A 26,116-nucleotide genomic window follows, 5' to 3' on the forward strand; every position below is an offset into this window, starting at 1 on the left:
AAATGGTGTATGTACTAAAAGTGTTTTCCTTCGTGCAAGGGCCTGAACTTTCTCAAGTTCAAAGTACTTAGATCTCATGGAAAGAAACTGGTTCTTGCACCAAATCAGAGCTTCTTACACTTAGTACTTAATTCTTGAAATAAAGCTTAACTACTGCAAGTGTTGTGAAATCAAATTGCACACATATGAATGAATGTTTCTAATTCTAACAGAGTGCATAAAATAAAGAAACAATCCTTATAATTTATCATATCATGAAGCATTAATGAAAGCAAGAAAACTTCTGGAAGTAAACTAAAAAGGCTTACTGCATCACACCAACATGCACTGGTGCAAGTTCATTTCTCCTGCTTGTACCAGGCAGGAAAACCAAATCAAACAGAACTGCATAAAGTGAATAGCACACCAACGTGCATTGGTGCAGGGTGATTTCTCCTGCTTAGACCAGGTGGAAAAAACCAAATCAATCAAAATTGTAGGAAATGAATAGCACACCAACGTGCACTGGTGCAGGGTGATTTCTCCTGCTTGGACCAGGCGGGGAAAACCAAATGAATCAGAACTGTAGGAAATGAATAGCGCACCAATGTGCACTAGTGCAGGGCGATTTCTCCTGCTTGGACCAGGTGGGGAAAACCGAATCAAAATCAGATGTAGGAAAATAAATTCTAACTACTTCACACTGCGGATCCACTTTCATTTAAACAGGAATTCATGTGTTGTACATTAAATCACACTTAGCAGTATAAACATAAATTACAAGAACAGAAAATAAGGTAAATGTGTTGGGTTGGCTGGGCCCTAGCCAACCAGTGCATTTCCCTTTTTAAAACGAAACATTGCTCAACACTTTATCAATTCATCAACTTTTAAACAAAAATATGATTCGTGAAAACATAAGGCGGAGCTCCTTTCTTATTAATTCATAGAGGCAAATACATGCATAATTACACAGTCCAGCCCAGATTTGGGCGATAACAAAAATACAACCCTGTTACTGCCTTCCTAGTTATATCTCCATTCTATACAAACTTATCAAAAACTGTCTCGTTTAACTGATTACATAAATAATATACAAAAATTAGCTTTCGGCCTTCAAAATTAGGTAATTTAACAAAACTGGCCGTAGCCAATGTCCAGCTGTTCGTTCTTCAAAAATCCGATCTTAGCTACCTTTAGATTGCCTTGCTGTCGTGGTTGGAGCTCCGCTGCCTTCAAATCTAACCAGTTGTCGTGGCTGAAGCAGCGCAAAACAAGGCAGTGATCAAGGAGGTCCGAATCTGTTGCAAATATTCGTTGTGTTGGCACCGGTGCGAGATCCGATCCTGCACTAGGATCAATGGTTTACGATAAGCACTTTGACTATCAAACAATGTTGGAGATATCGGTAAGTTACAAGAGTGATTATAAGCAAGAAATCACGTAATAAATAGTTAATTAATGCTAAGTTAAGTTAAAAATATGAAATATAAGGTTCATGTGAAATATTTCATCGTTCATGGACTAGTGTAAGATGAGGGTGTGTAAGAGAGGTAAAACAGTGGTAAATGGTCATGATTTAGGAAGGGAAAAATGGTCAAAAAGGAGAAAATTAGGCGGCTAACAACTTTCTCATGTCACCTCTTTCCTGGCCCCTAAATCTGGTCAATTCTCCCTAGATGGGAATCTCTTCTATTTAGAAATATTTGCAGTTGACATAAGACTTGTTTTGCAAGTAATTGCCAAGATTCTAGGAAGGGAAGACTCCAAGCAGGTGGATAGAGTTGGGCTGGGATTTTTCTCCTTAATGATGAAGCCAGAGATAGTACTAGATATTCCAGCATTCTGGGTAGATACTATCAATCCCCAATTTATGACTTTGCCTCTCATTGGGTCCTTCAAATTTCCTTCAGTCATTACTTAATTATTTTTATACCAGAATGTTGAACATTTTTCTTATTTGGGGTTGAATATTGTTGATGTCAATAAAAAGAAGCAGTCACTGGTATTCTAGATAGACCTGATAAAGGGGGATCTAGGAGATTGTGGTTTATTTGAGTTTACTTCTTTATTCCTTCCAGTGGATTATAAAATATTGAATGGAACCCTACCCCCAACTTTCCTTCCTAAAGCTGAAGAATTTCTTCAATTGAGTAAGGATGTGAGATGTGGGGATTAGATCATTTTTGAAGAGCATGAAGAGATTAGGCTTTATGGAGCCTATGTCAAGCCTTACAGGTTACCTAAATTTGTGCCAATGAGGCTTTTTCCCCTTGAATTCATAAAGTAGAGCTTAAATGCAGATCAAGTTCATTTTGTTCCTATGGAGAAAGGTTTTTTCTTCAAGTTGCCTAAAGCAGTGGGGCCCTTCATTGTAAACACCAGACAGGCTACCCAGGAGGTTGAAAGATTGTTGAATGACATGTGTCTTTTATAGGTGGTTGAGTGGGCTTATGACCCTCACCAAATTATTTCAAAGAGAAGACTAGAGAGTGGATATTCAGGCCTTGTACATGAAAGAAGACCTGAAACAGAGGAATTGGAAAATGGAGGTTTCCAAAATACTCAAGGAACAGGGATTGAAACCCCTAGCATTATAGAAAAAGGGTCAAGAGGATTAGAGAGGAAGTTATTGATCTGGACGAGGAAGAATCTGAAGAAGAAAAAAGGACCAAGCTTGAGGATGCAATGTCTTCAACACAACCTAGTTTGGTGATTCAGTTAAGAGAAACAGAGGGTGCCTCAACTTCCCCATCTTCCAGAGGACCTATTCATGATTAGGTTCCTTTAATTCAAAGTATGTTTGCTCAGATAGCTGAGAGAAATCAGAAGGTGAAGTTGAATATGGAAGCTCAAGCTGAGTCTCAGATAACTCCTGAACAAACTAGATTGTTATCTTCCATGGATTTGGAGAGAAACCAACTTAAAATTGCTTTTTCTCATCCCACTGAAATATCAGTGGGGTCTACTAGCAATTTCAAGACTGCGAATTTAACTGTTGACACTCACAAGCTTCAAATTCTTGACAAGATCAATTTTCATATGCAAACTTGGCAATTGATCGTAAATGATCTACATAAGACAAATGTAGTAGTCGTCAAGGTAGAAAAAATGCTAAATAAGGTGATTCAACAATTAAAGTTGGAGAAAGCCAACTCCATGTCTTTTAATGCTCAGGTGGATGAGCTAAAGAAAATTATCATTAAAATTGGTGTCAACCCTGATAACCAACCTGTTGTTCAAAAATTATTGCAATCTGCCAAGTCAGAGATTGGGGTTTTGAAAAAGAAGTTGAATCTACTTACAGGTGAGCATCCCATAGCTGCAGGGATAGTTGAAGTAGAAGATGAAAAGTAAAATCTCCTACAGGATGTGTTGGAGAAAACTGAAGAAGTTTCTTTACTTAAAGAATCTTTGGACAAGCTGCAAAGACAGGTGGACACTCACATTTGTACAATAGTAATTCCAACCAACATAGATGATCTAGTAGCAAGGGTTTTATAGTTGGGAATGAAGCTTAAAATGGATGAGCGTGATGTAAAGAAAGCCTAAAGAGAACTGGAAACAACTTGCAAGTTATTGAATTAGAGTGAAGAAGAAGCAAGAAGGGAGAAAGATAATGCAAATAAGTACAAGGAAGATCTCCTGAGGGCTGAAGATGAAATCAAAAGGCTAAAGGAAAAAATGAAGGGCAATATTTCCTTAATTCAAGGTAGAGAAATCCTGTGGGATGAAGTCATTGATGTTATCAAGGGCATTTGGGAGTTTCTTGTGATTATATCAGAAGAGAAAACATTAGTTCGGGATATGGAAGAGGTGGTCATAAAAAATAAGAAAAAGGATCTAGATAGATCAAAGTTTGCAAAGAGGATGATAGATTTCATTAACTCTAAATCTACCATATAATTGGAGGAACATGACATGCCAGACAAAACATCATGTGCAATAGATTTTAACAAAATGATTGTCAGGAACATCTACAGGAATATTGCTAAGAAGAAGATAAATGAGATGAAGGAAGCAGTTTCAAAGTTTAACATCATGTTTGATAAAATGGTTAGGGCGGGACTTCCTTTTTGTTGGCATCTACAGGGAAACTTGCTACAGACTTTGCTAGTTGAGGCAAAAATAAAAGTTGATAATACTCATGAAAAGACAACAATATTAAAAGGAGCCACCATTGTGAACTACCTGAACAAAGATTTTAAACTCCTTTGGATGGTGAAGACTCTATTCATAGACAAGCCTACATATGGTAGGCTTACAGCTTGTAGAATAGCACTTGACAAGTTAGAGGAAGCACCAAAGTCAAATGTACCCTTATGGAGAAAGTGCAACAAATGGATGATAAAGTAGACTAATGATGCGTCAGTAGGACCACCTACTCAAGCCACAGATTCAAACAACGAACATCAATCACCAATCATACTCTAATTTTTGTTACTTCTTGTTATCTTATTTTCTTGAGAATAATGAGGTGTCTTTTACCCCCTAATGTAATATTCTGTAATGACTTTTACTTTAGGTAGTTAGAAAGGGTAGTTAAGCAGTTTGACAGTTTGGGTAGTTACCAACTATCCTATGATGTTTAAAAGAGGCAAAATTATAGAAAAAAAGGGTCTGAATTTTGAAGAACCTAGAGACTATGATATTGAATTCTTGATAAATTGATGATTAATGAAAGAATCAAGAGTTTTCTGCACATTGTTGGGTATGATTTTGTAATTTCTCTGTTATGTGTTATCATGTTTCTTCCTTCCTTTAAGTATGGTAATGAAGTTGCATGTCTTTATTTACTTATGTGAATGAAGTTAAAATTCCTTAAAAGAGCGCTCCTATATTTAAAGTTCCTACTTCTATATTTCTTCTAAGTTACAGATAATAGTTTCTATGAAAAGCAGCATATTATCTCTAACTTCTCAAGGCATTCTTCACACAACATTTATATTCAGCGTCACATGGCATTTTGAGAATTTCATATCAGCTAAATATTAAGGGTTAAAAGTCAGGTCCTTCAGGCCCTTCACATGAGGATACATTATACAAATGAGTGACATGCATGATAAAAATTAATGTCTTAAGCACAATTTCTACACAACCAGGAAATTGGTTTCTTAAGGAACAACAACGTGCATGGAGCGTCATCCAATATACTGAAAGGTACGTGAAGAACGATCCTATACACTCATGTACGTGGAACGATATTTCAACCCAGGGATACAACGCTGGAGAACAACGAAAACTCCTATGTTTAACGACACCAAAACATGTCTCTAGCCTAGACCTCTAAATGTTTGCGTGAATGTTATGAATGCTCCTTAGGTTGATTCAATGAATTTTAATGTTTATCTTCAATTAGGTTTTAGGTTTTGGGCTCACTGCAAATGTCACTTGGATATTCTAAAATGTAAACTAGCATGAGTGTTATAGACATATTTGGGCACTGAAACCCTAATCACATATGTCGATAAACCAAGGGCTCTTAAACCCCTAAAATTGTTGTTTCACACCCTAAAGAATCATGGTCAACTAATTACATCATTTCCCAGAAGTTCCACCTGAAAAACCACTTAGAACTGGCCAAAACTGGACCATACTGACTGCTTCTTGGTCAAGGTGTGATGCATCTCACCTGCTACACACGGGAGGTGTGATGCATACTCAAAAGACCTTCTGTAGGTTGCGATGAGCGAGAGTAGACAAATGGAAGAGATAGTTTGCTAAGTGGATGCCTAAGGAATCTTCTAGAAACTTCTCATATGACACTTGCCTCTCTGAACTCGCCCAGGGATGAGTAATAGATCATGAAATCTCCAAGTGGAACCAATAACTATCAATGAAATGACACTAATCAAAAGCCTAGAAGCTGACTCACCCCTCTACAAATATCTATAAATGGATCCCTCATCTGATAGATCTAAAGGCTAGAATTTTCTAATTCGTAAGGAAGTGTTGTTGGTTTCTCTTTGAGAAGAAACATTGTATTGTTGGGTGATCTTGCTTTTCATGAGGTGAAGAGGGCTTTCATGCTGGGAGGATGATGTTGGATCAGACAGCTGGGTTGTAATCCTCTCTTCTATTTCTACTATCAATAAAGTTCTTTGAGTTTTCCTCCATATAATCGTGTATTCGCGAATCTTGTTATTTGTGGATGCAATTGTGTGGTTAATGTATTTCTGATTCTGCATTGTTTATGATATCATAGATCGAGATGCTTTGATATTGTTTTGTTGCTTTTCCTCTATAGGTATTCTCTAAAGCAGGACAAGTAGGAGAAGAGTGGCAAGATATTTCAAGGGAGAGAGGGAACAAGCAAGGAGCCAAGCAGAAGATACAGGTTGGTCCTCTTTGCTTCTCTCTTATCTATCATACATAAAGGAAATCTTGAAGAACTTTGAATTGTTTGTTTCTAAGATAGCTACCCGTCTTAGTGGGACTAGCAGATCGAAAAGACACTAGTTTTATTAGAAACAAAATGGTGACTCCACTGGGGAACGAATAGTTTGTTTGTTTGTTACTATTTTTTGCTTTATAAACTACAAACAGAGCCTGAAGTTAAGCCAGCTAGCCTTTGAACTGCTCTTGCTATGCAAGTGCAAAGTAGATCAACGCTGCTTCAGTCAATCTCTGGGTTAGTTTATGAACTGAAAATCTGACTTGAAAACATCCTAAGTGCCCTTGTGGTAGCTCATTAACCTCATAAGATCATACTCCTATACTTTGTTTTTACTGTCTATCATAGCTCAGCCTAAATCACTAAACCTAGCTGCAAATTTTGAGCAAAAACCAAGCTCAGTTTTGTTCCCTGGTCCATCGCACTGTCTCTAACTGGCAGCCTAGATGCATCGTACCTCCCGTGTGTTGCAGGTGAGATGCATCCCTCTTTCCCTTAAGGACAGGTGCGATGACTGAATGATACTATTTCTCTCTCTGGAATTTGGTTTTCTCTTCCTTTTTTCAACTCTATTCAGTAGTTTTGCTGCTTATGATCAATATATCATTGCTGAAGCCATCTTCCTTCACATTATTCAACCTCCACTTATCAGGATTTGTGAATGTTTTCTATGTATTTTTCATCATTTACAGTCCTCGTTTGTCAAAAGTAGCTTAGTCAAACTATCATTTTTGATGAAAAGAAGTGTCGTAACTGTCATTTTGAGTCGAAAAGAAGAGTGTCGTAAAGTATTCCTCTTCTAGATATTCGATTGTACTTTTTCCATTGTATTTGATTTGAATTATCAATATTTGAAGTGTTGAAAGTAGTTTTCCATTCGAAATTGAAAGTGTCATCTTAGTCTTCCTTTCGTTTTGAAAAGAAATCGTTAGTGTCGCTTTGAAGAAAAAGTTCATATATGTACTTAGTTTTCTTTTTGGCATTCTCACATTAAGGAAATGGAAAAACAAATACATGCATGTGTATTTGCGTTTAGACTGCATGCGGAAAATGATTTAGGAAAAGAGCATTTAATGTGTGCTCTCTACTCTATGTTGAAAGAATCGTACTCTTCTTTCCTTAGTAGCTAGGATTTTCATTGCTAAAAGAAAACAAATGACTGTTTATCATTTTATATTGCATATTTAGGAATTTTACATCTACATCACGCGGTGAACCTTGAAAGGAAAAATTCTGAAAAAGATCAACTCTAAAATAAACCTCAATGAACATAAAAACGCCTTGGAACCTAACGCAACACATCTAGAGGTCTAGGCTAGAGACGTATTCCAGCATCATAAAACCTGGTAACTATCGTTTTCATCAAAGGTTGGGTGATTCCTCCTCTTTGATACGACAAGTGTCAGTATGGACTTGTGCTCCCCTTACTGTCAAGTATATATTGGGAGACCATAGTAGGATGATATCCTTTATCCTTAGGAATCCTTGTCTGCCGCCATATCAATTGCAATGCACTGAACACAACATTCGAGAAGATTGACTGTCATATGTAGAATCCTTGGTAATTTCTCTTTAATTTACCAACAAGGTGTATATTGCAATTTTTCGATTGGTTTGGTAATCCCTCTATTTAGATTTCCAAAGTAGTCACTTTCGTTCCTTTTCGACTCCTTAAAAGAAAATGTCCATCTGAGCACTTGTCACTTCAGGCTCATTAAAAATCAAAGGCGACTAGAGTCACCTTTAGCTTTTTCTCGACGCTTAAACATTGAAAAAGCAAAGTTGTGTCAAAGCGTCATAAAATTTATTTAATTCAGAATAACACCCCTGTTCCGTCATTGATCTCAGGTTTAGGTAATGGAGTCCACCAATCAAGGATTTCCCCTTGGGGGGAATCCTAGTCCTTTCTCTTCTTGGGGAGATATTGGTGCTCCATATATGGCTACATTGCCCCTTCCAGGAATCACAATTGGCCTGCCAGTATGGCTATTAACAACCTCTGTCATTCGAAACACTGTAATTCCTCAGCAATCGAATCAGTAACCAAATGATACTAGAGTTGCTCCCTCACCTTCTACTTTGTTTGTTTCTCCCTCTCCTTCTTCCTCTTCGCTTGGTGAAACTAGTGATACTAAAAACCAAGTAACTGAGAAGAAGAAAAAAGGGAAGGAGAAGAGAAAGTCAGTCAAGCAAGGGGGCAACCATGCATCATCTGGTGAAAATCCGCACACCAAACCTTCCAAACCCAAATCTCCATGCATAGTTTACAAAGGAAACCACTTTCATCGAGATTGTCCTTGCATTCCCGTATCTTGAGATACTGGTCTCCCCGCTTGCACCATCCGGTGTCATCAACCTCTGTCGATCATGTTGAGAACACACCATCAACTAGTGAAAACGAAGTCAATGGACAAAAAGGAAGATTCAAATTTCCTTGTAGGTTGTGTGAAGGCGATCATGCCCTTCACCGTTGCCCTTTTCTGGACGAAGCTAAAAGTGTCTTGGATAACCATCATGCTTCATCGCAGCGACTTCCGCTTGGATACAAGAAACTCTTGCCAAGTCCATCACTAGTTGAAAACCGACTGACATACCTCAATTGTCATGGAAACGGCTATCATTGAAGATAAACCCTCTGAGTCCATACTGAACCAAAGTCAACAAGTCGAGACGGTAGCTGACCCAGTCTTGCCTTTAGAAGGACCACCTTCAGATGATACAGTTTCCAAAGAGAATGAGAATGACACCATTTAAATTATTTTTGTTAACACAGAGTCTGATGAACATGGGGGCAATCTACCCATTCCTTTTTGACGGGAGGGAATTTCCCCATTTCAAGAGATTCATCTAGCCATTTATTCGGTCCCCCCTCCAAGCAATCTACTCATTTCCTTCGATTGGAATCTACTAGCGGGTCCCCGCCTTCCATCTAATGTACCATTCCGAATCATAGTACAAGTTTACAAAATGATCATGTTTGGCACTATCATAGATGAAGGGGCTTCTGTGACTATCCTTTCCTCAACTGCTTGGAAAGCGCTTGGTTCGCCATCGCTTCTGTCTGAGAATTGAAATTTGTCAGGCTTCAACAAAGGAACCAGTCGATCGTTAGGGATCCTTCCAAATTTGCCTATAACTCTGAGAAGGAAAACCGTTCACTTGAAAGTGATGGTAGTCCAAGGGCCACTAGATTACAATCTACTCCTTGGGCATGATTACGTTTACAGCATGGAGCTATTGCTTCCACACTCTTTCGAGTGATGTGTTTCCTGCATGAAGGAAGAATGGTGCAGCTTGTCGACTAGCTTTCATTTCCCAGTTCGAACACAGCTACGAGTCAAACGCCATCCCTAAATGGTCTCTTTGCATCAAGAATGTCTCTTCAACCTCCAGTTCATCCACCTAATTACCATGAGTAATTCGGTGAATGCAACAAAGCTCAGGGGGCATGCACCCTAGTCTGCTTCGGCAGGCGAACCCAACTGAAAAAACAAATTTCCTTGTAGGTTATATGACCGGTCTGAAACGCCATCTCCGTGTAGGATATGGGATCAGTCTGAAACATTTATCTCCTCGCACATTATGTGATTGGAAGCTCACACCATTCACCTTTGTCTATTTCGATGGACAGAGCCAAGGAAGTGTTTTGTCTGCTCCGCAGACGAAACAATCCTGCTTAAATGCAGGAACTTCCATAAGGTAACTTGGAAATTCTCATTTTCTCAACACTTGGGGGCATGCAAACCTTTTTTATGCAAGTGAAAAGCGACCAGTTTAACTCTAACCTCGTAGTGTTTTAGCCTAACTTTTAGTTCAACTACTTAGGTTAGGTGAATGGTCTGATCCACCATTCACCTTTGTTAGCAGTGCGTAGGCAAAGCAAAGGAAATGTTTTATCTAGGCAAAAGACAAAACTATCCTACCTAACCTCAGTAGTTCATTAACTCTTAGTGTAGTTAGTTCTATAGTTTGGTCATTTCCAGCCTACATACAAAAGGCAATGAGAAAAGTTTTGCATGGGGCAAGCTCACTAAAAAATGAACCTACTAATAAGAGACATCTTTAAAGATGATTGGCATGAGCAATGTTTCTGCAGGGTTCAAGCTCGTTAAAAAATAAACCCGCCACTGAGCATAGTTTCTTCTGATTCAAGCTCATTAAAAAATGAATCCACCCTCGGTAAATAACCTTTGTGATTGCCTTGCTATCAGTATTTTGAGCCTTGGTTGTGTTCTTACCGTCACCTCCATTCTTTTGGCCGATCATACACTTCCACTTGATTGTTTACCCTTTTGAGGAACAACTACGACGAGTGATTCTATTAGCCACCCTCGTTACACTGTCGTGTTTGAGAAGTTCCAAACTTACCTGGAACCAGTTACTACCCAAAAACATCACTCGTTCCTCAAAATCGAGTCTCTTTTAAGCTCTTTTTAGACTCATAAAATATGAAAAGATTGCGAAGCTACTCACCTTTCTAGCTCGTTAAAGTAAAGGGAAGTGCCATCCCTCCTCTACATTTTAATCTTTTTGGACTTGAGGGATCATTCCACAAAAATATCGAGTGCTTGTCTTATTCGGCTCGTTAAAGCAATCGAAAAGTCATCCCTTTCGTATTATTTTATACTTTTTTTGACTTAAGGGATTATGCCACGAAAAAGGACTGCTAGAGTTTCCTTTCCGTCCCTTTTCAAACTCTCTAAACATGAAAAGGACCAAGTTATCTTTGTCGTTAAATTCATTAAAACAATAGCGACAAATTTGTCCACCCTGACAAGAGAGACTTTCGCTATCTCTAGGCTCGCTAAAACATAGCGACAGGTTTGCCCGAAGGGAAAATTATAGAACAAGCATATGTTATCCTCCTCAAGCTTGACAAAAATAAAGAGGTACTGGTCAGCAATGACTGGGAAAAAGGGAAGAAAACTTGAAGAACTTCATTGGTAGCAGGTCGCTCTTGAACATGACACTTTCACTACATCACCATGATTGAGTCAGGTTGGGTTATTCCGTTCACCAGTGACATCACCATTGGTCCTCCGTACCATCCATTTTTTTAGGTTAACGCTACCAATCCATCTCAGTGTCACCGATATGTTCAATAGAAGTCATTCAGAGAATTCACCACCCAATTAATGCCTCATCCACTGCAATACCTTCACCCTCCATCTTTCATGACCGCCATTCCTGAACCTTGTATCATCAGATCGTTTTCACCTACAGAAAATCATTTTCTTCGTTTTGTGTCGTAGATGTGGGATTCATTAAGGCCTTCCTACGACATGTCACTTCTTGTTGACATCAGCTCATTATCCAAGAAGTTGACTTAGGAACAACCCTTTCAGTAGTTTGAAGCTTGCATGCCTCAATGGCAAGTTTCTCACTTCCGGCGACAGGTTTACATCAATGGCCTTCAATCGAAAGATTTTGCGTGGTGTTCGACATCAGATCCTATATTCACACCACGTGAATTGTACTGTAGTACCTTGAGGGGAATTATCATTATTGGTGATTCCTCTCACGCCTGTTAATAGCTTACATCATTGGCTGGTAATCAGGTGATGTCTTTCCATGTTCGACTTTAGAACATCTTTTCACATGGATCGACTTATACATCGGGCAAAGATTGAACGAGTTTGAAGACCTGGGATCTAGTTTCATCCATCTGGGCTGCGATATATTCAGGAAGATAAAGACATCAAATGTACACAGTAGCTACACAGATGATCATCCAAGCTAAGGGATGATGGCTCTAGAAGAATCACCAATCTACAACAGCAAACGATTATCTGTCCTGTGTACATGAAAATGAATTTATAAAGCTGAGCATGGGAATGCCCACCTCAGCTAGATCATGAAAATAACATGAAGATGATGTATTGTATTGTATTTTATACAGGTCACCTTGCATTTCGAATACCTTGGATCCTCATGATAAATTATTTCACTCGACATCAGAAGATTTACGACCTCATGGTTTAGAGGGCAACTGTTATAGACATATTTGGGCACTGCAACCCCAATCACATATGTCGATAAACCAAGGGCTCTTAAACCCCTAAAATTTTTGTTTCACACCTTAAAGAATCATGGTCAACTGATTACATCATTTCCCAGAAATTCCACCTGAAAAACCACTCAGAACTGGCCAAAACTCAACCATACTAACTGCTCCTTGGTCAAGGTGTGATGCATCTCACCTGCTACACACGGGAGGTGTGATGCGTACCAAAAAGGCCTTCTGTAGGGTGCAATGAGCGAGAGTATACAAATGGCAGAGACAGTTTGCTAAGTGGATGCCTAAGGAATCTTATAGAAACTTCTCATATGACACTTGCCTCTCTGAATTCGCCCATGGATGAGTAAGAGATCATGAAATATCCAAGTGGAACTAAGAACTATCAGTGAAATGACACTAATAAAAAACCCAAAATCTGACTCACCCCTCTACAAATATCTATAAATGGATCCCTCATCTGAGAGATCTAAACGCTGGAATTTTGTAATTTGTAAGGAAGTGATGTTGGTTTCTCTTTGAGAAGAAACATTGTATTGTTGGGTGATCTTGCTTTTCATGAGGTGAAGAGGGCTTTCATGCTGGGAGGATGATGCTAGATCAGACAGCTGGGTTGTAATCATCTCTTCTATTTCTACTATCAATAAATTTCTTTGAGTTTTCCTCCATATAATCGTGTATTCGTGAATCTTGTTATTTGTGGATGCAATTGTTTGGTTAATGTATTTCTGATTCTGCTTTGTTTATGATATCATAGATCGAGATGATTTGATAGTGTTTTGTTGTTTTGCCTCTACAAGTATTCTCTAAAGCAAGACAAGTAGGAGAAGAGTGGGAAGCTTTGTCAAGGGAGAGAGGAAACAAGCAAGGAGTCAAGCAGAAGATACAGGTTGGTCCTCTTTGCTTCTCTCTTATCTATCATACATAAAGGAAAGCTTGAAGCGCTTTGAATTGCTTGTTTCTAAGATAGCTACCTGTCTTAGTGGGACTAGCAGATTGAAAAGACACTAGTTTTCCCAGAAACAATGAGGAAATGAAATCTTTCACATTCATTGAAAATATAACTAAGGAAGGGAAGAAAGAAAGAGTATGCATAAAACCATATGAAGTGAAAAATGTACAAAATTCAATTCCTTTTTCAATGAAACTGCCCAATTTTGATGCACACACAAAAACCTAAATACCAATGCAAATATTTTTCTTTTCAATTCACTTAATTTTAGAAAATGAAGAAAACTAAGATGCAAAGTCTAATCACTGATTCAAACAAGATTTATAGAACGATGACTAAAACACTAATTCATCTAAGCACCCAATGATAATAAAAAAATCATTTTGCAAACAACCTAATTAATGATAAGAGAAAAGAAAAATATTTAAACAAATCGTTACTAAAGGTCCTAAACTAAAATAAAACCAAGTGGAGGTTTCAGAGGGACCACAAGACACTCAAAGACTCAAGGAAGAGCAATTGGAACAAGGCTGATTAGAGAGAAAATAAAAACAAAAGAAAACTTGTGCATGAACATGGTCTAACACAGGTGCAAAGGAGGTACCATTGCTATGTAATGCAGGATCAAAGAAGGCTCAACTGGGGTGAAATTCTCTGTGAGAAGACCAGTGGGTGCATTGGTCTAGGAATGAAAAGTTTCAACACAAGGATTTCAGCTAAGACTCAATGAAAGGTCTTCCTAGGTCTATTCCTGACTTAATAAGACAGTAAAGGTACAAAGAAGAGGCAAGACAAGCACAATGGACAAAGAAACCACCAAGGGAGTACACCATTCGCCAATGGAGTCACCAATTTATTATGTGGAATGTATGACTGCAGACAAAAGTATCTTCCCTAGGCCTAGTGGATAGACCTAGAATAACATAAAGACAAAAGGGAATATTTTTTTCCTTAAAGTAAATAGATAAAAGGATTAAGCCTACGTGGAATCTGTCATATGCTTCACTCCTTCCTTGGCTTGAATTCTCCAATCCTAGCTCTGATTGTTATTATTAGAACCTAAATAGTCATATAACACAAGCCAATGATCCATGAAATTTATGTAGAATCATCTAATCACTTTATTCAATAGACTAACATGGTATTGAAATATACAAAACCATAACATCATATATACAAAAACAAAGAACTCTTTTCATTAATAGAAATAGAGTGAGTTACAACCAAAAGTAGGTGTTGATAGTGTAGAATAACTCCTCCAAGTTGACTTATCCTTTCTTTGTCACAAAGTACACCTCTAGTCACTCTAATGCATGGAAACATATCTCTCACATCAGCAGAATAAGGGTAGAATCACTCTCCAAAAGCCAACCTGTTGCCTATGGATGGCAGTAAATATATGGGGGAAGGAGGTAGTTCATGAATTCTTATTCGTTTACCAATGTGGGCTTAAGATCCATTCTTGATGGGAGGATGAGCTTAAGGGATAAGGGATGAAAAATCCAAGGTAGGATAGGATAGGATTCGAGACTTTTATCTGAGGTAAATCATTACAACAGATCCTGGAAGCTTCCAGATGAAGAAGCTTCAGGATTCTTTCTCTTTTTCCCAAATTTCTAGAATCAATGCAACACCAACATTGAGCAACCTAGTAGTGATCAGCGCAGGTGCAGAGTAGGTCAACCTAGTAGTCAACATTGTTTAATAAGAGGTCAGGGTGTGTTGGTACTTAAAATGACTCAAACAAGGTGTTTTCAGTTAGAAACTCAAGGTTTATAATGATTCATGCTTAGGGATTTGTACAAGGATGATGAAAAGGAGGTCAAAGGATGTTGATTGATGAAATTGAAGGCTTATTGACCAGATGTGGAAAAATGGCCTATAACAGAGATCTAAAGAAATCGAAAGATGAAAAGGTATGGATGCTTGGGATGAAGAATTTCTTTGAGTTGCATGACTATATAGATAATATGAAATCCATGATAGCCATTTTCAATTTGAAGGAAAAATCGGACATCTGGTGGGAGGATTTGAAGTGTGTTCCAGGAATCAAGATAGAGGAGTTGAGATGGCATGAGTTTAAGAGACTTTTTTAGAAAGTAGTATTTGTCAAAGAGATACTATTATGGTAAGGCTAAGGAGTTATGTGAATTAAAGATGAGATATATGAAAGATGAAGAGTACATGACTAAGTTTTTGGAGTTGTTGAAGTATGTACCATATCTTAAGGATGATAAGATGAAGGTTCAAATATTCGTTAGTGGATTTCCATTAGCATTTAAGGATCAGATTGAGTATGATTAGCCTCAAACATTGGTGGAAGTAATTGGGATGTTGAATAATTATTATGAGTAGTCTAAGTGTAAGTCAGAGACTAAGCAGGGTTGGAAAGGTAATGACAACACTAAGGGAAAATGGGATAATAAGTGAGGAAGACCTCAGGATGCAGGTAACAAAGAGAATGAAATGCCATACAAGTAATTCAATGTAGTTGACATAGGAAAAGGATTTTAGTGTGAGGAACATAACAAGGGTGATGGAAAGAATCCTTTGCAGTGTTGGACTTGTTTCAACAATCATTGCAGGAGGGATTTTCGACAATGTAAAGGTGCAGATCTCAGATTTATAGTGCTCACGAGGCACAAACATCGAGGATGTTGGACAAAGTATTCTTGGAATTTATGCAGAATTAGATAATAGGAATGTTAATCATCATTCATCTATTATCGATATGGAAGGTAACCTTTGCGATCACGTTATTTTTATTTTTATTGACCCTGGATCTAACTATAGTTATATCAATCCTAACCTAGTGGATAAGTGTTTCTTGAATAAAGAAATGCGTGTAGAGTATTGATTAATGAAGTTGGCTATAGGTACCAAGAAAAGAGTTCATCATTGGGTGAGATGTTGTGCATTTGAGCTAAATGGTATGTCTAAAACAATACATCTAAATGTGCTTCCATTGGGATCATACAATATGTTGTTGGGTATGGACTGTTTGTGCATTCACAAGACTATGTTAGATTTCTATAAAAATTCTATTGAGTGTCTGGATGACGATGGATAGAGGATGATATTGTAAGGTAAGAAGAATCATACATCATTGAGAATGGTTATAAATACACAAGCAAAGCATAGTAGTAGGAAACATCACATAATGTAAATAGAGGAATTGTAAAGGATCAACGCATATCCACATCATTACAATTCATACTTTATATGTTCACAATTTCACTTGCACACACCTTCACTCCACACACTAAGCAGCCTAAGTGAAGCAAAGACTCTCTAAAAAAAACCTTAGAATGAACTCATAAAATTACCCACAGGGGCCACCAGATAATTTAAAGTTCAATTTAGGACCATGGAGGTAGGAAACACATAAGTCGTTGTGGTTGTTTTCATATTGAAACATAGAAGTTGTATTTTAGGGAGCTTAAAATCCTACATCATCCAGTGAAAAATACGATAATGAGGAGAAACTTGTGAAGGGGGTAACGCCAAGGTGGAAGATTATCATGAACCTCCTTGTTGTCTCCTGACACTTGGTAGGGGTTATGGGTCCAAAACTAAAAACCAGAAGCTGATATTCACTCATTTCCACTGGACGTAGGTAAATTATTGGCCAAATATTAGGGCACATTTTCCTAGAGGTAGCGAGTGCAAGTGCACTCCACTTGAGGTTATTTTCGTCAAGCTTCTGCAAGCATTTCCAACTCTTTCAAGACATAACCCCAGTACCCCCCACTATAACTATCTCCATATCTTGGTTGAAGGTTTTAACCTTATATAGAAATTACTTTCATATGAATTCTAAAACACAGAAAATAAAAAATGCGAGAGCATAACACATAAAACACATATACATAGAGATTTTCCCCTAGATCCCAAAACCGGGACTACCAGCTTCATTTTTCATTATTTTCCTTTCAATGTTACAATACATATTTATACATGCTGAAGCATCCAATAACATGGACTGAAAACCATCACGTCCAAAACCATGAACCGAAAACCATCGCATCCAAAACCATGTGCAAAAAATCATGCACAAAACCATAGCTACATCCGCCCAACCTAATATAGGGTCCAAAAACATAATTTTCTAGGGTTCTGCCCTAGACCCTATAGAGTGTGGTCACCTGCACCCCTCAAACCCCTTGTGACCCCTCCCCACTACGCAATCGTTGGAACGAAAGGGGGGCTTCGCCCCCCTTCTGACCCCTCGGTTAACTATGTGGGCTAGTTGTGGAAAGAATATAACACAACCCAACATTCTCCCACTTGTTTTTTTCTTTCCATAGGGGACCACAAGAGAGCTTAATCATTTATCTAGCCCTGAAATGCCCATTGTTTCTCTACACCAAGAGAAATTCTCAGAGCTCATAGATTTTTTCAATGCATCTGCAGTATTCTTCAAAGTGTGCACCTTTATCAGCAACACCTTTTTGTCTTCTATCATATCCCTCACAAAGTGATATTGAACATCAATGTGCTTTGTCTTTGAATGATATGCAAGGTTCTTTGCCAAGAAAATTACACTTTGGTTGTCACAGTCTATCCTTATAGCTCCCTGTACTAATCCCATACTTGAACACAATCTCTGCGACCAAACTGCTTCCTCGCTTGCATGAGTGGATGCCATGTATTCTACCTCTGTAGTTGATAGTGCCACTACAGATTGTTTCTTACTCATCCAACTAACTTCACCTCCAAATAGGTTAAACAAATACCCACTTGTAGATCTTCTTTGATCCATATCTCCAACCTAGTCTGCATCAACAAAGCCACGAATATCAAACACTCTATCAAATCCTGGATAATTTCTTTATCATTTCCAACCAGCAACATATCATCTACATACAAGACCAGATAAATAACATGGTCACCAATTAATTTAAAATACACACAGTGATCTGCTTGGCTTCTGGTGAAGCCAAGTCCTCATATAAATGTATCAAATTTCTGATACCACATCTTTGGTGATTGTTTTAGCCCATATAGAGACTTCTTTAACTTGCATACAAGTGCTTTCTTACCCTTCACCGCAAAACCTTCAGGTTTCTTCATGTAGATCTCCTCTTGCTGTCTTCACATCCATCTGTTCTACCTCAAAATCAAAATCAGCAGCAACAAATAAAAGTAATTTAATAGAAGTTACCTTGGCAATAGGAGAAAAAATATCACCAAAATCAATTCCCGCACTTGGGAATAACCTTTTCCTACCAACCGAGCTTTGTATTTCTCCACCTTTCCTTCTGCATTTGTCTTCTTCTTGAACACCCATTTTCTACCAATGGGTTTCCTTCGAGTTGGCAACTCCACCAGATCCCAAGCCTCATTTTTGTGCAAAGATGTCATTTCATCAACCATGGCCTCTTTCCATAGTTTTCCATCCTTTGAATCTACTACTTCCTTCACAATTATGGGATCATCATCAGTAATAGATAAAGAAAAATTTGAACAAAAAGCAGATGGACTATACCTTTCTGGTTGCCTTCTTTCTCAAACTGATCTTCTCACACCCAGAGTTTGTAGCTCTTCATCTTCTGATTCCTCCTCTTCTGTAGAGTTTGATTCTTCCTCCTTTAGCTCAAACTCTATCTTCTCAGGTTCCTTTGGTTGGACTTCATGTTTAATAACATATTTCACCTCTCTGAACACCACATCTCAGTTGTACACAACCTTCCTTGTTACTGGTTTCTAAAGCTTATAACCCTTTAAACCATCCTTATACATAATAAAGATGCAATTTTCAGGTTTACTATCCAACTTGGTTCGTTTCTCCTTTGGAACATGTACATATGCATCACATCCAAATACCCTCATATGTGAAAGAGAAGGTTTCTTACCAGTCCATACCTCTTATGGAGTCTTATCTTCCAATATTGATGAAGGTGATCTGACTAAGTAACATGCAATCTCCACCGCCTCTGCCCAGAATTCTTGTCCTAACCCGGCACCACTAAGCATGCTTCTTGCCCTTTCCATCAACATCTTGTTCATTCTTTTTGCAACTCCATTTTTCTGAGGTGTATACGAAGTAGTCTTCTATCGTGCTATACCACACTTCTTACAGAATTCTTCAAATTCCTTGCTGCAAAACTCTCCACCATTATCTGTCCTCAGCACCTTTATATTCTTCTTTGTCTGGTTTTCCACCAGAGCCTTAAATTCTTTAAACCTGTCAAAGACTTCAGATTTATTCTTAAGGAAATATATCCATGTATTCCTTCAGAAGTCATCTATAAATGATACATAGTACACAGACTTACCCAGTGATGGAACCTTCACAGGTCTAAACACATCACTATGCACAAGCTCTAATATATGTTTTTCCCTCTTACCACCAAAGGGGAAATTCACACAATTCTAATTCCCATATACACAATTTTCATAGAAATCAAAATCCAGAGAGCTATTACTCATACCTTCTACCATACCTTTACCATGAAGTATTCGAAGGCCCTTCTTTCCAATATTCCCAAGCCTTTGATGCCACAACATGGTATTCTCTCCAGAGACCACTAGATTTTCTACTCCACTTTTAGGAACCACAGAATTGTTGCACCCATCAACAAATGCTACCTTGCAGCTTGTACAGAGTTCCAATTAAAACTCCCTGCATCAATACCAGTGCCCCCAAACCATCTTGCAGGTATCCTTCTCGAACACTATTTTTAGACTTGCATCATCCACTTGCTTACAGAAATCAGATTTCTGGCTAATGCAGGAATATGCAGAATACCCGGAAGTGTTCTAACCCTTCCACCTTACAACTTCAACTTTACTTTTCCACGACCAATGATTCTAGCCTTCCTAACATCCCCCAAGAAGACCTCACCACCATCATATTTCTCATACTCGCAAAACCACTCTCTATGGGGAGTGAAGTGAAAGGATGCACTTGAGTCAATCAACCATGCCTCATGATCTACATGTGTACTTGAAGAAGCCAAGTACACATCCCCACCTTCATCTGAGGTGGTTTTCGCCTCTACAGAAGGAGCATCATCAGATCCATTTCCTTTATTAGGAGCTTTAAATTTACAATCCCTTTTGTAGTGCCTTTCCTTTCCGCATTTCTAGCACACCACCTTTACAGGTTTTCCTAGAGATTTAGATCTCCCTCTAGATTCAGTTCTCCCACTCGATGACTTATTTTTGTTTCTTTTCTGGGACCATCCTCATACAGACAAGGCATCACCATTCTGGCTCTCCATATTTTTCCGTCTCATCTCCTCCGTTAGAAAGGATGAGACTATTTCATCAAGCTCCAAGGCAGTTGCATTGCTACCTATTTCAATAACCAGACTATCCCATGAATCTTGTAGAGAACACAACCAACTGATGCACTTATCTTCATCTGAAATTTTAAATTCAACAAATAATAACTTACTTACCACAGTATTAAATTTGTTTAGATGTTCTGTCACCGAGTCTCCATCTTTCATCCTTAGGTTATATAGGTTTTTTTGTAGGAAAATTTTATCACCAAAGACTTAGATTGGTACAAAGTCCCTAACTTGTCCCACAAAGCCTTCGCCATAGCTTCCCCTGATACATTCAGCAATACTGAATATAAGACACACAATCATATTGTGCTCTTAGCCTTCCGATCCAACTTCTTCCATTATTCATCGAACACTCCCATTGGTTTAGTACCTGGATCTACCATGACCCACTGATCTTTATCCACCAACAGATCCTCCATCTTGAGTTTCCATAACTCAAAACTCTGGCCATTAAATTTCTCGATCTCTATCTTTCCACTACTTTCCATCCTCTTTCACCACCAGAATCGATCCCGTAGATATCCCATTGAACAGGGTCTACCACAAGCCCGAGCAAAACCCGTAAGCAACAAAGGCATCCCCTTAAAGCCAAAACATCTCTGATACTAAATGAAGGTTTTAACCCTGTATAGAAATTACCTGCATATGAATTCTAAAACAAAGAAAATTAACATTGCTAGAGCATAACACATAAAACACATATACACAGATATTTTCCCCTGGATCCCAATACCCGGATCCAATACCATGGACCGAAAAGCATCGTGTCCAAAAACATGGACCGAAAACCATCATGTCCAAAACTATGTGCGAAAAATCATGCACAAAACCATAGGTAGGTTCGTCCAACCTAATATAGGGTCCAAAAACAAAATTTTGTAGGGCGCTGCCCCGGACCCCATAGAGTGGGGTTACCTGCACCCCTCAAACCCCCTGTGACCCCCCCCCCCCCCCCCTACATAATCGACGCAACGAAGGGGGGGCTCTGCCCCCCTTCTAACCACTCGGTTAACTACATGGGCTAGTCGTGGAAAGAATATAACACAACCCAACATTGGTTGGCTTTTGGATGTTAGAAGTGTCACCAATACTTTTGATACGTAGCCCCAGTACCCCTACTATAAATTCTCCACAAGGCCCAATTTCTACTTGAGTGGAAGAACGCTAGGTATTTTTAATATTTTTTCACATAAAACCTCACAAAAAAAAATTGTTCATTGATTCACACAATATAATTAAAGGGAAAATTAACCATTTATTTTCCGCTTTGTCTTATATATGTGATTCATTTGGTTTTCTCAAATAAAATCCACCTCACCATATTTTCCCACATAGTCACTAGGGAACCATAGGGGACCCAAGGGTTACCCATCACTTTAGGTGCCTACAAGATCTCCCACCATTACCAGGAGGAGTGCCTGGTCGCTCACCATTTCAGTGCAGAAGAAAGAACCAAGCCACCTTTTTTGGCACATCCATTCTTGGAGCCAATTCATTGGGATCTAACATCTCTCAAGGCACCCCCACCACTAGCCCTCAGGGAACTACAAACACTACCCCGCAGGGTACTCCAAACAACCCCACCCCGCAAGGTACTCTAACCAACACAACCTTGTAGGGTATCAATACCAATACCAACACCAACACACAAGGTCATTACATCATGGATAACAACAACAAGATACCATTTTCACTTCCTTAAATCTCCCAAATTTAACACAACTCACAAATTATCCCATTGCCCATAATTAGCAGTGGTCCCCCATGCCAACCAAGTTGTCATCAAATATCCATAAATTCGAAGGAAAATAGGGGAACACCTTGCCAATCATATCATGACGTTCCACCTATGGTGATTTATTAAATAAAAATGTGTATCTACTATTAAAGACTTATTATTCACTACCTTTTATATTTTGTATTCCACCATGCATGGATGGAAATTGATCCACCACATGAGGAACAAGATATGTGCTATCAATTTGATAGCCACTAGAGGAACATGATGTTCCCTATCAAGCTAATCAACCATTATAGGAAAAATATGTACCCTATTAGGTTGATCAACCACTAGAAGAACAATTTTTTCCCTCTCAAGTTGATAGGATAAGAGGGAGTTGTAATGGTTTGGAAAGGGGTGGAACGTTTGTAGAATATTTGGATGCAAGCACCAGAGAGGTCCTTGGGGGGCCTATCTCACTATTATAGAGTAGGTCAATAACACCATTCAATAATATTTTGAGAAACATTTAGTTGCCCAAGCTCAGATACTGCATGGCTTGATAAAACATAAGAAACTAAAACATGCCACAAAGCTTTTGGGTATCCAAGATGCTAAAAGCAAGAAGACATGTATGAATGTCATTGAATATATATCAAAATTGTCCTCTATGTTTTAAAAATCAAGAAAACTTGATGTTTGAGCTACTCATACGGAAATTACAACTATTATTGTTGCACCAAGTACAACAAGACAATAAGAGTTGGAAACAATGTCAATATTTCTCTCTGTCTCAAGAAAAACATTACACATGCATACCAAATTTGGGGTTCGAGTAAATGAAAATGATGAAGTTGGTTATTGGGCTCCCATCACTAGGAAAATCTATCGATACATGCTTATAACATGAATCAAACCATTTGTGGTAGACTTTTGGGAGAGCCATTTCCATGCTATTTTTTGTAGCATCCATTGTCCTTTTAATTCTATTTTCAGTTTTATTACAAAAAAAGGAAAAATCAAATATTATGTTGTAGCGGAAATAAAGGGAAAAGCAAAAATTTGAAAGAAATAACTTATTTTATTTGATTGACGGCTTTTGAATGTGAGAAACTCGCAAGAAGATCTGAGTCGTTCACTTGCAAGGCAACAGATCCAACGGAAATCGCGTTTGTAACTAGAATGAAGTTTATTTCGGAAATCGGACACGATGGTGTATGAAATGCAGTTTAATCCATTGGAGTCTGGATCAATCGCAGCCGTCCATCGAAAGGGATGAGATCCGATGGTTATCGTATCGAAACGTAATTGGGTTTTATTTTTAAAAATGGACCTAATCAATCATTAACTGGAAATTTTATTTCTTATCGAGTCCGTATGGGAGTCAAAGGGCCATTGAAAAAATAGACACGATAAGGTTTTGTTCAATGAGTTTAAAGTTTCGTGAGTTCCTAGGGATCATACCATCCATTGAAGGGGTGATCGGATGGTGATCACGCACAGCTCAGGCGGACGTGATAAGTTTATGAACCAGAGTCTAAATCCTTTTCATTTTCGTGGTAAACTATATTCCGTGTAAATTAATCAATTTCGTGTTTTAGCAAAATAACCAAAGTTAGAGGTGGATGATTAAAACTCCAAAGGAAAGGTGATTGGTCAGGTTTCTTAGTGTTTCCTCCAAATAGAGAACTCCCGATATATATGTGGGCCATAAGTGTTTCTTTATGTTTTAGCCAATCAGAACATTTCCGATACATACATGGTTCCAAGTCCACACATGGAGTTCTTGTAAAGTTGTAGTTTGTTGTGTTAAAATGGTCTAACTGTCATAGGACGTCTACAGAGTTACAACTTGGAGAATAACACTCAAACCACATACTCAAGCCACAGATTCGAACAACAAACAACCATCGCCTTCTAATTTCAGTTACTTCCTATTATTTTATTTTCTTGAGAATGAGGTGTCTTTTACCCTCTATGTAGTATTCTGTAATAACTTTTATTTTAGATAGTTAGGAGAATAGTTAAGTAGTTTGATAGTTTAGGTGATTACCAATTGTCTCATAATGTATAAAAAGAGGAAATTTTACAGGGAAAGGGTTTGAACTTTGGAGAACCTCGAGACTAGGCCATTTTATTCTTGATAGAACTGTTGATTAATGAAATAATTAGAAGTTTTCCACACATTGTTGGGTATGATTTTATGACTTATCTTTTATGTTTCACCATATGTTTTCTTCCTTTAGTTATGGTAATGAAGTTTCAGGTCTTTAGTTTCTTGTGTAAATGAAGTTAAATCCCTTAAAAGAGCGCTCTTATACTTGAAGTTCCTACCTCTGCAATTCTTCTAAGTTACAGATAGTAGATTCTATGTAAGGCAACATATTATCTTTAACTTCTCCAAGTGTCACAGACAGTATATTATGTGTAAAACAACATATTATATATGACTTATTCAAGATTTCTTCATTCATCATTTATATTCATCAATCAAATGGTATTCTGAGATTTTCATGTCACCTAAGTATTAAGGGTTTAAAGCCAAGTCTTTTAGGTCCTTCATTTGAGAATACAACATACAATTAATTGACAAGCAAGTGACAATAATTATAAACATTAATTTCTTAAGCACAATTTCTACATAGCTAGGAAATTGGTTTCTTAAGGGACAACATTAATTGGTGTCGTTTCCGGGGAGAGAAGACAAGAACACTTTTTCCTAGGTTTTCAATATTTTCCTCTGGTTATTCAGTGAGGAGGAAATATTTGGTTGTTTTGAAAAAAAGCAATAACTCTTGCTCCAAAGAGGCCCCATACAAGGTCAGATACCTCACAATAGAAAGTTCAAGCCCTTTTAGGCCCTGAGAGGCTAGTTTCAAAGAGGGTTCGAAGGACTAAAGCTCCAGTTACACCAAGTCCTACACTGTCTGCACCTGGCAGTAGTTCATCACATTTTTCATCCAAACATTTACCTTTTATTGAGCAAGAGTCACCTTTTACATCCAATTCATTTCAAGAACCCAACTGTCAAGAATAGTCACTAGAGTCTATTTCTTTTTCAGTATCTGCTACAGTTATTCAGCCTGAACCTATAATTACAGTGCCACCTTCTCATACTCCATATACTCCTCAGTCATGTTCCACATCTTCTTGTAATCAAGGTTTAGTAAATTCAGAAGCAAATATGGCATCACCTACATTTTTGATGAATAGGTATGCACCTATTCAATTGCCACAGTAGTTGAATCAAATGCCACAAGAATACTTGAATATTCTTCCTCGTTTCATAGGGGAAGATGAACAAACAGCAGAGAATCATATATCAATATTTTGTAATTTCACAGAAAACCTAAATGTTGAAAACTTGGATGTTGTTCTAAGACTTTTTGTCCAATCCTTGGATGCATAAGCAAGAAAATGGTTTAAAGGGCTTCCTAATAACTCTATTACAACATGGGAAGAGATGGAGCGCCTGTTCAACCAGAGATGGGGAGAAAAAAGAGACCATGGATACTCACTCATGGAGTCTAATGCTATCAAGAATAATTTTGATGAAAGTGTTGTAGAATTCTTCAAAAGGTTCAACAAATTGTACAATAGTCTTCCAATGGAGATTAAGCCCCCTCCTACTCGTGCAAAAATAACTTTTGTAGGGGTTTTTGAGTCAATTTTTGGATTCACATTGAGGTAGAGGAGATCCCCAACCCTTGATCAGATCCAAACAAATGCATTAGAGATAGAAGAAAATATGGTGGCT

The sequence above is a fragment of the Pinus tabuliformis genome, chromosome 6 (genome assembly GCF_031772625.1).
Source record: "Pinus tabuliformis cultivar Carrire ecotype Pingquan chromosome 6, CPIR1, whole genome shotgun sequence".
In the NCBI taxonomy this organism is placed as follows: Eukaryota; Viridiplantae; Streptophyta; class Pinopsida; order Pinales; family Pinaceae; genus Pinus; species Pinus tabuliformis.